Source organism: Hibiscus syriacus, unplaced genomic scaffold, assembly GCF_006381635.1.
Source record: "Hibiscus syriacus cultivar Baekdansim isolate YM2019G1 unplaced genomic scaffold, ASM638163v2 tig00000340_pilon, whole genome shotgun sequence".
Lineage (NCBI taxonomy): Eukaryota > Viridiplantae > Streptophyta > Magnoliopsida > Malvales > Malvaceae > Hibiscus > Hibiscus syriacus.
In genome coordinates this window covers 3,599,404-3,613,563 of record NW_024061783.1, presented here as the reverse complement: position 1 = coordinate 3,613,563, position 14,160 = coordinate 3,599,404, and positions in this window count along the sequence as shown.

The following is a 14,160-nucleotide window of genomic DNA, read 5'->3' as shown; positions in this document are numbered from 1 at the left end:
TTTCTTTCACTGACACTTCATTCCCCCCCCCCCTAATATACTCTAATATTGGTCCATCACGAGTGCTTTATGTTTTGGAAACTATATATTTTTCTTTTAATAAATAAATAAATCAACCGAGACTTGAGTTGGGTTTCATTCAAGTAATGGTTTATATTTATTTGAGTTAATTTCCACCAATATTTTTATAATGAGTTTTTTAATATATTAGGTATTATATTAAAAATATCGTTAACATTTGATTAAATGATTATTTTAGTTTCTAATAGTTTACTTTTTTGTCTAAAAAGACCCCTAATGTTTGACTACGTAGTCACTTAATCCCTTATTCTTTTGTATGAGAGCATTTTAACCTTAACATTTCATTTTAAGGTAAAACGATCCATGGTTTAGAGTGTTTCATGTTTGTTAACCAACGATTTCTATCAACGAAAGAACTTTTTTGCTTAAAATGAAATGTTGGGGCCAAAATGCTCTAAAAATAAAATTGGGGCAAAAATGACTATTTAATCAAACGTTATGTGTATTTCTTATCATTATACCAATATATTACTAGTTTATATTTGACCAATATAATATTAAGTGATAGAGTAATAAAAGATAACAAGATAATCTTACCGGAATTTAAAGTGATCAAATAGTATTTTATTAGTCAAATAATAATGTAGAAATAAAAAATTAAATAAACAATAAATAATTTTCACGTTAGTAAAAAATAATATATACCTAGGATGACAGACGAGTATAATTTCGTGAATTTCACATTGCACCTTTTCTAATTAGGGAGGAGATGGGTATAAGTTTAGTGAGTAGTAGGTGGATGTAGATGTAAAAAGTCATACCGACTGTGGATAGTGGGTAGGTGATGGGTTTGAGACCTTACATGCTCCGCATCTGCCCGCCTCACATGTGCAGGCCCACTAACTATCCACCATATAAAATCTGGAACATTATTAATTTAGACATAATTTCAGATACTATTATGTAAATCTTAAGATTTTATAGGACGTGACTTGTAATTTAACTAAATGTTAAGGTATAAACATTTTTAGAATTGAAGATTATCGTTTATGTAATCTGTGAGGTTGTTGCTAGCTGGATATGAACAAGTACAGACAGATAAGGGATGGATGATGGGTATTCAATTGGGTAGTGGGTGTGGAGGTGGATTGAGAATGTACTCACGTAAGCTGGTGTGTATTTAAAAATTTTACCCATTGTAGATAGTTTGTGGATTTGAGAATGCACTTGCCCTACCCATTTGTTATCCCTATTTACACAAATATAAAATAGGGTCAACTATAAATGTTTTAGTAAATTTTCATTTTCCTCGCTGAAGTTTTAAAAGTTACAAATTGATCACTAACATTATCAGTTTGTTATAAATTGGTCATTAGTGTTATCAATTTGTTTTAAATTGGTCACTCAATATTAACCGTCATTAACATATATGAGGGAATGCACAATTGGACCGTTTAAAGCTTACATGAACTAGGTTGACCATTACGTTGGAGATCCAAATGTCTTCTACGTTCACCTCTTCACCTTTGAATAAAAAAAATCTTACCCCTAAACTAATTTAGGGTTTTTTCATTCATGTCTCTTTTATTTAGAATTTTTCAGAAAATTATAAGAAAAATACCAATAAAGTGAAGATGAAAAACTCCATGGGTGTTCCATTTTACAACTATTGATACTCAGTTAAGATGGACATTGCTTAGACGATTAAAAATTGTAGGAGGAAGTTCTTTGGACCAAGGATATGTGATCTGATGAGATCTAAGATAAAGAGAAGGAAAACGAAAGAGGAAAAGATTATAGGAGAAAGAGAGGTACCACCCTCTAAAATTTATTGATCATGGTTGTAACATCTCTCAACGGAGACCAACTTATTTATACAATAGGTTGCAGATATAGAGATGATTGAGAATACAGTTTATCTAACAAACAACCTAATCACCTCTCTAATTGACTCTAATTGCCATCTTTATAGAATGATGCAATAGAAAATAACCTTGCTACACTTATTAGCTAAAGACTAGACATTTAACTATGATATATACTTCAATATTCACCTTGCTTTACTTAAATTAAAAAAAAAATCAGTATTCACTTTGCTTGACTTCAATCAACAGGCCAAGTCAAACTATAACAGACCCAAAATTTACAGAAACCACAACTAACGTATGCTTATGTCTGTTGAACACTGTGGCAGACAAAGATTTAGTCATGATATCGGTAACTTGTTTGTAAGCAGGAACTTCATGAACTTATAATTTTTCATAAACAACCTTTTCTCTAACAAAATATAAGTCTAATTCAACATGTTTGAATTTATAATGTGTCATAGGATTTACTAAAACAACAACAACATTAGAGTTATCGCACCATAGTGTAGGTTTTCTATGTAGAGAAACATGCATCTCACTTAGAAAGGACTTAATCCAAATTATTTCTGTAGTGACACATGCCATACTTCTATATTTTTTTTAGTCGTAGACTGAGCAACCACTTGTTGTTTCTTCGACTCCAAAGACAAGATTGTTACCAAAATATATGTAATATCCAAACGTGGATCGTCTATCATCAATATGAAAACTCCAATTCGCATCAGCAAACCCAATATTAGACAATCTTTTAGAAGGAGAAAATTTCAGACCATAGTCAATAGTTCCTCGTAGATAGCGTAGAATTCATTTTACTGCTTGAAACTGAACATCCAGAGAAGCCTGCATAAACTGATAGACCTTGTTAATCGCAAAAGCAATATCAGGTCTAGTAATAAGAATGTATTGTACAGCTCTAACAACACTCCTATATTCAGTGACATTTTCTATTAGACTTTCCTCTTTGATAGACAACTTACAACCTGTCACAATAAGTATAAGTAGCCCTTTCACTGAATCCAAGCCAATTTTATGCAACAAGTCCTGAATATATTTTTTCTGACTCAATATAAGTCCATCAGATTGATATCCAACTTCAACACCTAAATATTAATGTAAAGTGCCAAGATCTTTTAAAGAAAACTCCTTGTTTAAATCATATATTACTTCTTGAACTTAATGTGTATAGTCAGTACAAATAATATTATCGACGTATACTAGTAGTACACTATACTTGAACCTGTATTCCTCAGAAAAAGAAAAGCATCAGACTTGGCTAAAACAAAAGTTTGAGATACAAGATATTTCTTAAGCTTTTTAAACCAAACTTTGAGAGCTTGTTTCAGCCCGTAAATAGTTTTGTTCACTTTATAAACAAAATCTTGTTTGAACCCTCTTGTTCATAGGTTGGTGGTTGAGTCATGTAAACTTCCTCTATTAGTTCTCCATTCAATACAACATTATTAATGTCTACTTGTTGTAACCTCCTACCATTTGTTATTGCAAGAGTAAGAATTATCCTTACAGTAGTAGGTTTAACAACGAGACTAAAAACTTCATGAAAATCAACACCTATCTCTTGAAGATACCCTCTTGCCACAAGTCGAGCCTTGTATCAAGAAATAGTTCCATTAGCATTTCTCTTAATTTTGGAAATCCACTTGCAACTTAAAATTTTTCGATTTAGTGGTAGCTGAACTAGAGACCTTCATACTTTGCATGAGCTGTTGCTCACAACTTTTCACTTTTCATGGATTATCCTATAGTTTTAGGTTCTTTTTCCTAACTCGTATATTCTAAAGATACTTGAAAAACTTTGGGTTTCCTTATCTCATTCTTATTTCTTGTAACCATATGATGAACAGTTACAACTTTATGTTGTCTATCAATAAAAAATGACTATGTTCTCTTCGAATTATGCATTTCTAGATCATCATGCATTTCTATTATGTTATTCAAAACTTCATCCTCAGAATCTGCCCAGTTCAAAAAAATTGATGATCCATCATTTTAAGTACTTTGTTATCGACTATCAATCTCTAATAAATCATTGTTTTGAGTACATAACAAGAGCTCAATTACATGTTCAAGAGAATTATTATGTTGTTGATTAATCTCAACCAATAAAACATATGTCGATGATGCAAGTTGAAGTTGAGTGTCATTTTCCAATGAGTCACCTGACACATTTTCAAGAGAAGCATTTTGTTGTTGATCACTCCAAATCAATAAAAAACCTGTCGATGATGAGTTGATTTTGAGTTTCATTTACCACTTGACACATTTTTAAGAGAAACATTTTGTTGTTGATTACTCTCAATTAAAAAACCACATGTTGTTTGACACGGTTCAGAACACTCTACATGTGTTTTAGGTAAAGACATTATCAAGTCAGGATTCATAGAAGTACCAATTAGTGGCAGCCATTGTTGAACACCTTCACTACTAGTAATGGACTTAGAAGTAGTTTTCAGCAAAAAAAAAGGAAAAACATTTTCATCGAATATCACAGGTCAAGAAACAATAATTTTACCATCATCATCCATACATTTATACCCTTTGTGAAGAGGACTATAACCAAGAAAAACACATATTTTTTAGTGAAAATCCAACTTATTCCGATTAAAAGGTCGCAAGTAGGGATAACATGCACATCCAAACATTCTCATATTAGAGTAATCAGGTGCCTGATGATAAAGAACTTCATACGAACTCTTTCCATGCAGTACCTCAATTGAAAACCTGTTAATTAGAAAAACTACAATGACAAAAGCATGACTCCAAAATTTTAAAGGCAACGACAATTCATCTAACATAGTCAATCCCATTTCAACAATATGATGATGTTTGCGTTCAACCTTGTCATTTTGTTCTAACGTATGTGGACATGACAAACGATGTTAAACACCATTTGAGACCAACCAATGTGTGAGAGCTTGGTATTTTCCTCCCCATATGTATGTAAGGCTTTGATATTACATCCAAATTAAACTTCAACCATTTTGTGAAAATTAACAAAACATTGCAAGACTTTAACTTTAGACTTTCTCTTAACTAGAAACACCCAAGTATATCGACTAAAAACATCAATAAAAGATACATCATTCAAAAAACTAGCAAAAGAAGTGTGTTGCACCCCAAACATCATAGACTACCAACTAAAAATGTGTTATATATTCATTTAAAGACTTCGAAAAGGGCAGCTTATGAACCTTCCATTGTAGACAAGCAGAACAAATATGAGACATTTTATTATCACTAACATCTATATCACACGATTTTAGAACAGTCTTGAGGACACTTTGAGAGGGGTGCCCTAGACGTTTATGTCAAAGGTCAAAAGAACTTCGAGACTTAGACACATAAAATGTCTTTGTAGTAGCATGATTATTACTTGCAACAGCAACAGGAAGTGCCAATTGATAAAACACTTCAGGAGTGAGCTTTCCTTTTAATAGAATAGTCTGAATCTAAGCATCTTTCACATAACATCCATAAAAGTGAAACTCAAAAAATACATTATTATCACGAGCAAGTTGAGAAACTGACAATAAATTCTTTCTAATATCAAGAACATGTGAAATATTCTATAAACATAAAAGCCGAGTAAAAGAATTAGTTTTAAAAAAGTTGTAACCAATGTGAGCTATCTTGACACCATCTCCATTACCCATATGTAGAGCATTATTACATGTGTAAACTATACCTGAATGAAGATTGGAATGATTATTTGTAATGTGATATGTTGCCCCTGTATCTAGATACCAGGCAACATCATTAGAGGTTGTTGTGTTGACTTGAACAGGAGAAATATGTGTACTTACAAAGGTTTTAGGAGCCATAGGAGAATGTGAGTTTGATAGTGTAGCAAGGGAAAAAAATTGTTTGCATGCCTATGAGTATCATAAAAATAACTTGAAGTTATTCATGTAGGTAACACTGCAGTAGACAAATGTAAGTTGGAAATATGATGATAGTTAAAACCATGACATAGAGGAACAGTTCCAGAAAAACTAGATCCATATCGTGTTGTTGAGTTATTGTCATTGGAGCAATAGTGTGAGTATAAACTTGTCTGTGAGTTTTTGCCCTTTGTGTGTTGTTATTATGAGTTGAATGATCACATATTTTGTAATCATCACCACCGCGTGTTTCATTTTCACTAGAATTATAAACATGGTAATCATGATCAAATCGATAGTAGCATTTTTTAACAGTAAGACCAATCCGACCATATAATTGGCACTATGGTTAATTGGAATAAGACCTGCCACGACCACGACCTCCTCTGTAATTATTACCACCACCACGACTCCCTCTTGACTGAATAAATTTCCCTTGATATCAATCAACATTATCCTCCTTCTTATCTATTTCTTGGGCCACCATGTTTGCTTGAGCTGAGAAATTATGACATAAACATCTTTTGCCTTACCTCATAATCTAGAAGCATTTTCGTAAGAGCCTCCATTGCCAATGACTCATGCAAAACTATCGCAATAATATACTCAAACTCAATCGACAAACCAACAAGCACCATGCTAGCCGGTTATTGATTAGTGACTATATTTCCTGAAGCAACGAGCATGTAACAAATGAGCTTTATTTTAGTCAAGTATTCACTAACAGACATACCACACTTTTTTTGATAATGTAAGTTATGATGAAGAGATGAGATTTTTGTATTTGACTGATCCCCAAACAAATAAGAGATAACACTCTAGATAGTATAGGTGGTATTGAATCCCGTAAGATGTGGGAGAAAATCATTACTAATTGTGGTCAACAACCAAGAAACTAATAGTTTATCTTGTTGTTGATAAACCTAGAACAATGGATTTTTTTCAGTTTCGCATGATTTATTGGTAAAAATTTGACAATGAGGTATAGTATCAACAGATATAAACTTTATCAGCCCATAACTATCAATAATAAGCGTAACTTGATGTTTTCATGGGATATAAGTACTTTCAGTAAGCTTTGTTAACCGAAAGTAACAATCCGAGACAAAAATGAAACCTGAAAAAAAAGTAAAAGAAAGAAATCAGATTCTTTAAAATATAAGAGAATTAAAAGGAAATAAAATTACTCTTTTTTAAATTTTATGTGTGATCGGAATCAATTGAGGCATGTCGCTACACAATTTCCTTAAGATAGATTTTCGGTCAGTCCTTAGTGCTCGAGATCTTTTGATCATCTGTCTCCTAAGATACAACAACTTGATGATCAACTATAGTAGCACAATAGTAGATATCATGAACTTTCCTTGCCTTCGACTATCACCGAAAAACTAAGGGAGAAAAGAATATTTTCTGAGAATGAGAGAAAATATTTTTCAAGAAAAGAAAACTTCTTGAATTTTGAGATGTGAAATAACTAAGAGGATTTCAATATTTATAGGGGAATTTAGAGAGAGTTTTACTCCAACTAAAACTCTTCTAACATCTAAATTTAAATAGATAATAATATCTTTTAAATTTAAAATATTAAACTTGATAGCTTTACTCCAACTAAATATCTTTTAATATTTAAATGTAAACAGATAGTAATATCTTTTAAATTTAAAATATTAAACAAATATATCATCATTTTATTATTCAAATTAAATAAATATTAATTTAATTTAAAATATACAAAAGTATATAATTATCTTTAATATTCAAAGTTAAAAAAGCTAACAAATAGCTTTTTAAATTGACATATTCAAATAATAGTTATCCTACTAATATTCGAATTAAATGATATCTTTTAATTTGAAATATTTAAAAGGACTCTAAATTTAATATTTCATCAATGTAATTCACCATTTTTTCCAACAATCCCCCACATGAATGAAATTGATGATTTAATCAAAAACATTTTGACTCGATGTGGTGATAGCATTTACGATCGATAGTTACATAAGATAGGTAGGTGTTCTTTGAACCTTCCCTTGTGAAAGTATATTTACTTTACTAGTTAAACAGTAGAGCGATGTCCTTGAATTATTCTGTCGTTTGTGTAAACGATGACATACTTCACACAACTACCCCTCTGACAATAATTTAGTTCTCATGGGTATGTCCCTAAAGCCATTGGCATCGCCTGGTTCTACAAGAGTTTGAGAGAACTATGCCCGATTGTCTCCTTGAAGCGGCCCCACTTCACTCTTACATAGGTGACTTAGGTTTCTTGGCTCACCGTAGCACACAATAGTCATTAAAAGCTTTTCTTAGCCTATACCTCTTTGATCACTATTTACATCACAAGAACAAACTTGGGATAAGAAACCCCCACAGTGACTGTACATGGTTTATGGAATTAGGTTTCCCCTTTGAACCTAGATCTTAGGATCTTTAATCAACAAGGTAGAGTTTTCCTTCACATAACACCTTTAAATTTCATGGGGTTTAGTCCCATTCTTTTAGATGTTTTCTCAACATGATCTCGATTTAACCCTTTGGTTAGCAGATTCATGATGTTATACTTTGATTTTACATAATTAATAGAGATGACTCTATTTGAGATCAGTTGTCTAATGGTATTGTGTCGATGACATATATATCTCGATTTACCATTATACATAAAATTATGTGCATATCAATTGTTTCTTGGTTATCACAATATATACATAATGTGGGCACAAGTTTCGACCAATCTGGAATATCCTCAAGAAAGTTTCGAAGACATTCTGATTCTTCTCTAGCTTTGTCTAGAGCTACAAACTCAGATTCCATTGTGAATCTAGTTATAATCATTTGTCTTGAGGATTTCCAAGACACAACTCTTCCTCCTAAAGTGAATACTTATCCACTTGTACCTTTGGTATCTTGAATATCATATATCCAACTAGCATCAGAATATTCTTCTAAGACAGTAGGATCTTTAGAATAATGCAACCTATAATCTCGAATATATCTAAGATATCTTAGTATCATTTTTTTATCAATTTTCATTGATTTTCACCTGGATTACTTGTGAATCTACTTAGACTGCTCACAGTAAAAGCGATGTCTAATCTTGTATAGCTCATGAGATACATTAAGCTACCTATAACCCTTGCATATTCCATATGGTATACACTTTTACCTTGATTTTTAAACAAATATGAACATGAGTCTATTGGAGTTATGACTATACCAGGAACATCCTTGTTAAAATTTTCATGGATCTTGTACACATAGTGTAATTGTGTTAGAATAAGGCCTTCGAGTGACCTTTTAATTTGGATACCTAAGATCATATAGACCAATACCATGTCTTTCATGTCAAATCTTGAATTTAACATGTCTTTGGTACGTTTTACCATTTCATTTTTACTCCCAACAATGAGTATGTCATCAACATATAAGCATATAATCACATATCCCATATCCAATGTTTTTAGTTTTGACATATACACATTTGTCACACTCATTTATCTTGAAGCCATTTTTCATCACGACACTATCGAACTTCTCATGTCATTGTTTTGGTGCTTGTTTAAGTTCATACAAAGATTTCACCGACCTACATATTTTCCTTTATTGACCTATAACTATATGATCCTCATGTTGTTCCATGTAAATTCCTTATTCAAGGTGCCCATTCAGGAAAGTTGTTTTAACATCCATTTGATGTACTTCTAGATTTCACAAAGTGACAATTGTAAGTATCATTCTTATGGATGTTATTCTTGATGCAAGAGAGTATGCATCAAAATAGTCAGGGCATTTCTTTTGTCGATATTCTTTTATTACCAATCTAACCTTGTACTTATCAATTGTTCTATCTGCTTTTATTTTTTGTTTGAAAATTTATTTAGAATTTAGTGGTTTAATCCCAAAGGGAGATCCATAAATTCCCACGTATGGTTCTGCATGATGGAATCTATTTCGCTCTTAATGGCTTCCTTTTATAAGGTGCCTTTAGAGGATCATATAGCTTCACTATACATTTGAGGTTCAACCTCCAACATAAAGGTTAAAAAGTTTGGCCCAAATGATTTTCCAACCCTTGTACATTTACTCCTTCTTGGCTCTATCTCAATTTCAGCCTCTTTTTGATTAATCAGACTATCCTTATTATTAGTCTATAAGGTTCTTTTTATTAAAATTTGATCAACCTCCTTAGATTTATAAAGAAAAATATTTTCAAAGAACGATGCATTCTTTGATTCCATTATCACATTCTTCTGAATCTAAGGATTATTTGATTCATACACAAGAAATCGATATGCGTTGTTATATTCTGCATAGCCTATGAAAATAAAATCCACAGTTTTAAGACCTATTTTTATTTGCTTCGGTGATGGGGCCATTACTTTGGCAAGACACCACCACATTTTCAAATGTTTGTATGAAGGTTTCCGGCCTTCCATAATTCGTATAATGTCTTGTCTTTTTTTTCTTTCGGGGTACCTTATTTAAAAGGTAATTAGTTGAAAGGATAACTTCCCCCATATATTATGTGATAACCCATATTGCCTGACAAGGCATTCATCTTTTCTTTCAGAGTCTGATTTTTCCGCTAGGCTACTCCATTTGATTGAGGAGAATATGATGGTGTTACTTGGTGAATAATACCATATTGTGAACAAAATTCACCAAATAGTTCAACATCTTCACCACCATGATTACTTCTTACCATCTTAATCTTTTTATTAAGTTGGTTTTCAACTTCATGTTAATAGAAAACAAATTTCTTTATAACATCGTTTTTGCACTTTTAACAAATACATATAGCAATACTTTTTCTATCATCACTATAGGTAATAAAATATTTATTCTCCCACACCTGTGCCATTATTACGATTTTTAAGAACTTGACCACTAAAATTTCCTTAATGACCGCATCTTTCGTTTCGTATTTATGGTCCAATGTCATCCATAATTCTTTAGCCATTTTAAACAGTGTACACTTCATAACGTGCATCATATAAGGCTTTGAGAATGTGATTACATCTTAGAAAACCATGTTTTCCAAGCTTTGATTTGATACTTTCAAGAAGTAATTTATTTCTTTTTACAAGGTAGAATCATACTTGATTCTCAAGAAATAAATCCAATGATTTAATTTCTTTTACAAACAAAATCATACAAGTAATTTATTTTCTTGTATAAGATGAAATCGATCAAGATTTCCAAGAAAATAAATTTGACATTTTATTTTCTTTTACCAAAGAGAATCATACAAGATTCATAGGAAAATAAATTCAACGATTTATTTCCTTTTCAAAGTTAGAATCAACACAAGATTCTAAGGTAAAATAAATTCAAAATTTTATTTCTATTTTTCCAGTGTTATATCTTCTGAAACATATATATCAAGACAACTCGATTCTGATTAACAATGTAACATCCCAAAATCAGAGTTAGTGACTAAAATGTGAATTTTGAAAGCTTTCTATTCAATTTTGAAATAAGTGAAAAGTTCATAGATTTAATTGGAAATTATATGAGTATGATTGATTAGTAAAGATTGAAAGAAAGAAGGGTAAAATGGTCATTTTGCAATAAAGATTTTTATTTCTTCCCTTTAGGGGCTATATATATACGTGGAGGGTTAAGAAAAGGAAATAAAAGCTTCCAGCGTTATCTTTTTCTCCTCTCTTCTTCCTACGTGAAGGTCTCAAAGTAAAGGTAAATTTTATTGTTAGTTGATAATTAGTTGAAATTCAAGTTTGGTTTTTAGCATTAGGTGATAATTAAGCTTAAGGAAAGCTTAAATTGTCTTAAAACAATAAGATGAAGATAATAGAATGAATTAAAGAAAAGGGGGAATAAGTGAAATCTTAGAAGATGGTTATTTAATGAAGTTTGAGACTGAATTTGACTTGTCATCAATCTAATTAAGAAGTATGAAGTGTTAGAATTGGAATTAGAACATGTTGCAAAATTGGTGTAATTCTTAAATTATATATGGATGATAGGATTTTAAGGTTAAAGATGTGATAAATGAGTATTAATGACCTTAAACGTGTGTATGTGAGTTAGGAACATGTAAGGGGTGAAATAAGAAGCAATTGAGTTAAAATGAAGTGATTTGTGTGCTTAAAACTGATTTTTAGGCTGGTGTGTATCGGTACACATTCAATAGGTACTGATACATCAAGAGTAAAATCTGGGAAGATGTTCAAAGTGTACCGATACATTCAGGAGTGTATCGATACCCCCTTGAACAGAAAAAACTTTCGAATGTAATTTGTGTATCGATACATAGGTAGTGTATTGATACACACGTTAAGGGATATACTTATACACTATAGAGTGTACCGATACATACCTTAAATAAAAGATGAAAGTATCATTTTTAGTTTAAGAAATAAAAATTAGAGTATGCCAAGTGAAATTCTAATATGTATCAATGTATGATTATGTAGACATCAAGTGTAAGGAACTTTCGGATCGAGCACCGAGTTAAGATTTGATCGAACGAAAGGAAATCATAAAAGTGGATTTGGAACTTAGTGAGGCCAAGGTGAGTGCATATTAAGAGTATATGATGTTTAATGGAAATAAGACTTGCAACAAGTCTATTTCCGATTGTAAAATGCATGAATTCATAAATAGAAGAATGTAATTGTTATGATTTATATGTGTGCATGAATATATGTGTTGACATGTTGTTGTGTATATTACATGATTTATGTACAAATATATGTTAGTGTGATAAGTCATGTGGAATAATACAAATGATATATATGATTATATAAGAAAATGAAATAAGTTATATGATAGGGACATAAGGAGGTTTATAAACATATGATAGGTGACCATACATGTTACATAATATATGTGATCAATTATAGGAATCAGTATAAAAGAATTATATGACTAAATGAGAAGTGAGATGAGTTAAATAAGATTAGACTATAGAATAATATAAGAACATATATTAGTGTGGAAACTTGAGTATAAATGATGATATCAAACTATAAGATAAAAGATATAAGGAATATTTATATGGATGTGTGATAATATGGAAAAGTGAACTAAGTTCAATGATATTGAACTCTATGAGTATAAGTACATGTGATGTGTGACATATGAATGTGAAATCATATGAAAATAAGTAATATGGTTACATTATCACAAGACATGAGATATATGAAAGAGAAAGTATATGTGATACGTGAAATGTGAATCATATGTCTATATGAATATTGGAAATTATATAATGTTAATATCCATGTTATGTGTAAGGAGAACTAGAGGTATAGTTGGCATGCCAAGAGTCGAGGGTTCATAGGTCCTTCGGGACATACAGAGGTCCTTCGGGATATACATAGGTCATTTGGGACAAATTGCATATGCCCCTAGTGGGACCCCATACGAGCGGTGGTGACAGTATAGTGCACAACCTCAATGTACTCACATATATATAGTTCCCACATATGTAAATGGGCTAACAAAGAGATAATAACAAACATATGATATATGTTGTATATGCTTTTGGTGAAATGAATTGTATTATATGATTTAAATGATGATATGTGTATTGCGTAGTTAAATGAGTCATGTTGGTTAAAAACGTTAGGTATAAAATGATATGATTACAAGATATAAATGATAATCATATTGATAGTGAAATAAAGTTAATGATGGAAAGGATGAATGATGTGTATATGTGTATATTTGATTATATGTAATGTTATATTGTTTTGATTGTGATAGCATGATATGATATATTCATGCATGATTAAGTAGTTAGAGTTACTTTTATACATTAATGCCTCACTGAGACATCGACTTAGCGTGTGAATGTTTCACACGTAGGTTTGGAGAGCGAGAAGAGAAGTAAAGAGGAGCAAGACAGGTCAACATCTTCCTTACGAATATCAGATTAGAAAAATATTAAATATATATGTATTGTGTTTTATAGAATTTAGTTGGCATATAGTTACAAGATTTGAATCGAATATGCTCTGATCGGTTTGTAAAACAATTTGATTGTATTTATTAATGTAAAGTATTCATTTTCTCAAATGATGAATTTATGATTTTGGTGGATTTGCAAAGAACAGAGTTTTGAAAAGTCAATGTGACACCTCGGACTCGGATCCAGATCGGATACGGGTTGGGGGTGTTACATTTAATGGTATGAGCTAAGGTTTAGCCGATTCTAGGCTTAAGCCAAAGTCAAACAAGTTTTAAAAATTTGTACATGCCAACATAGAGTGAAAATTTTCTGATCTAATAGTGTAAGGAGTATGTTGTCTTGCTAATAGAATTATATTATTAAGTTATGATAGAAGTATGATTATGATGATTTTGAAATGAAGTGAGAGGCGATATTCCTGATTGTGATAGCAATT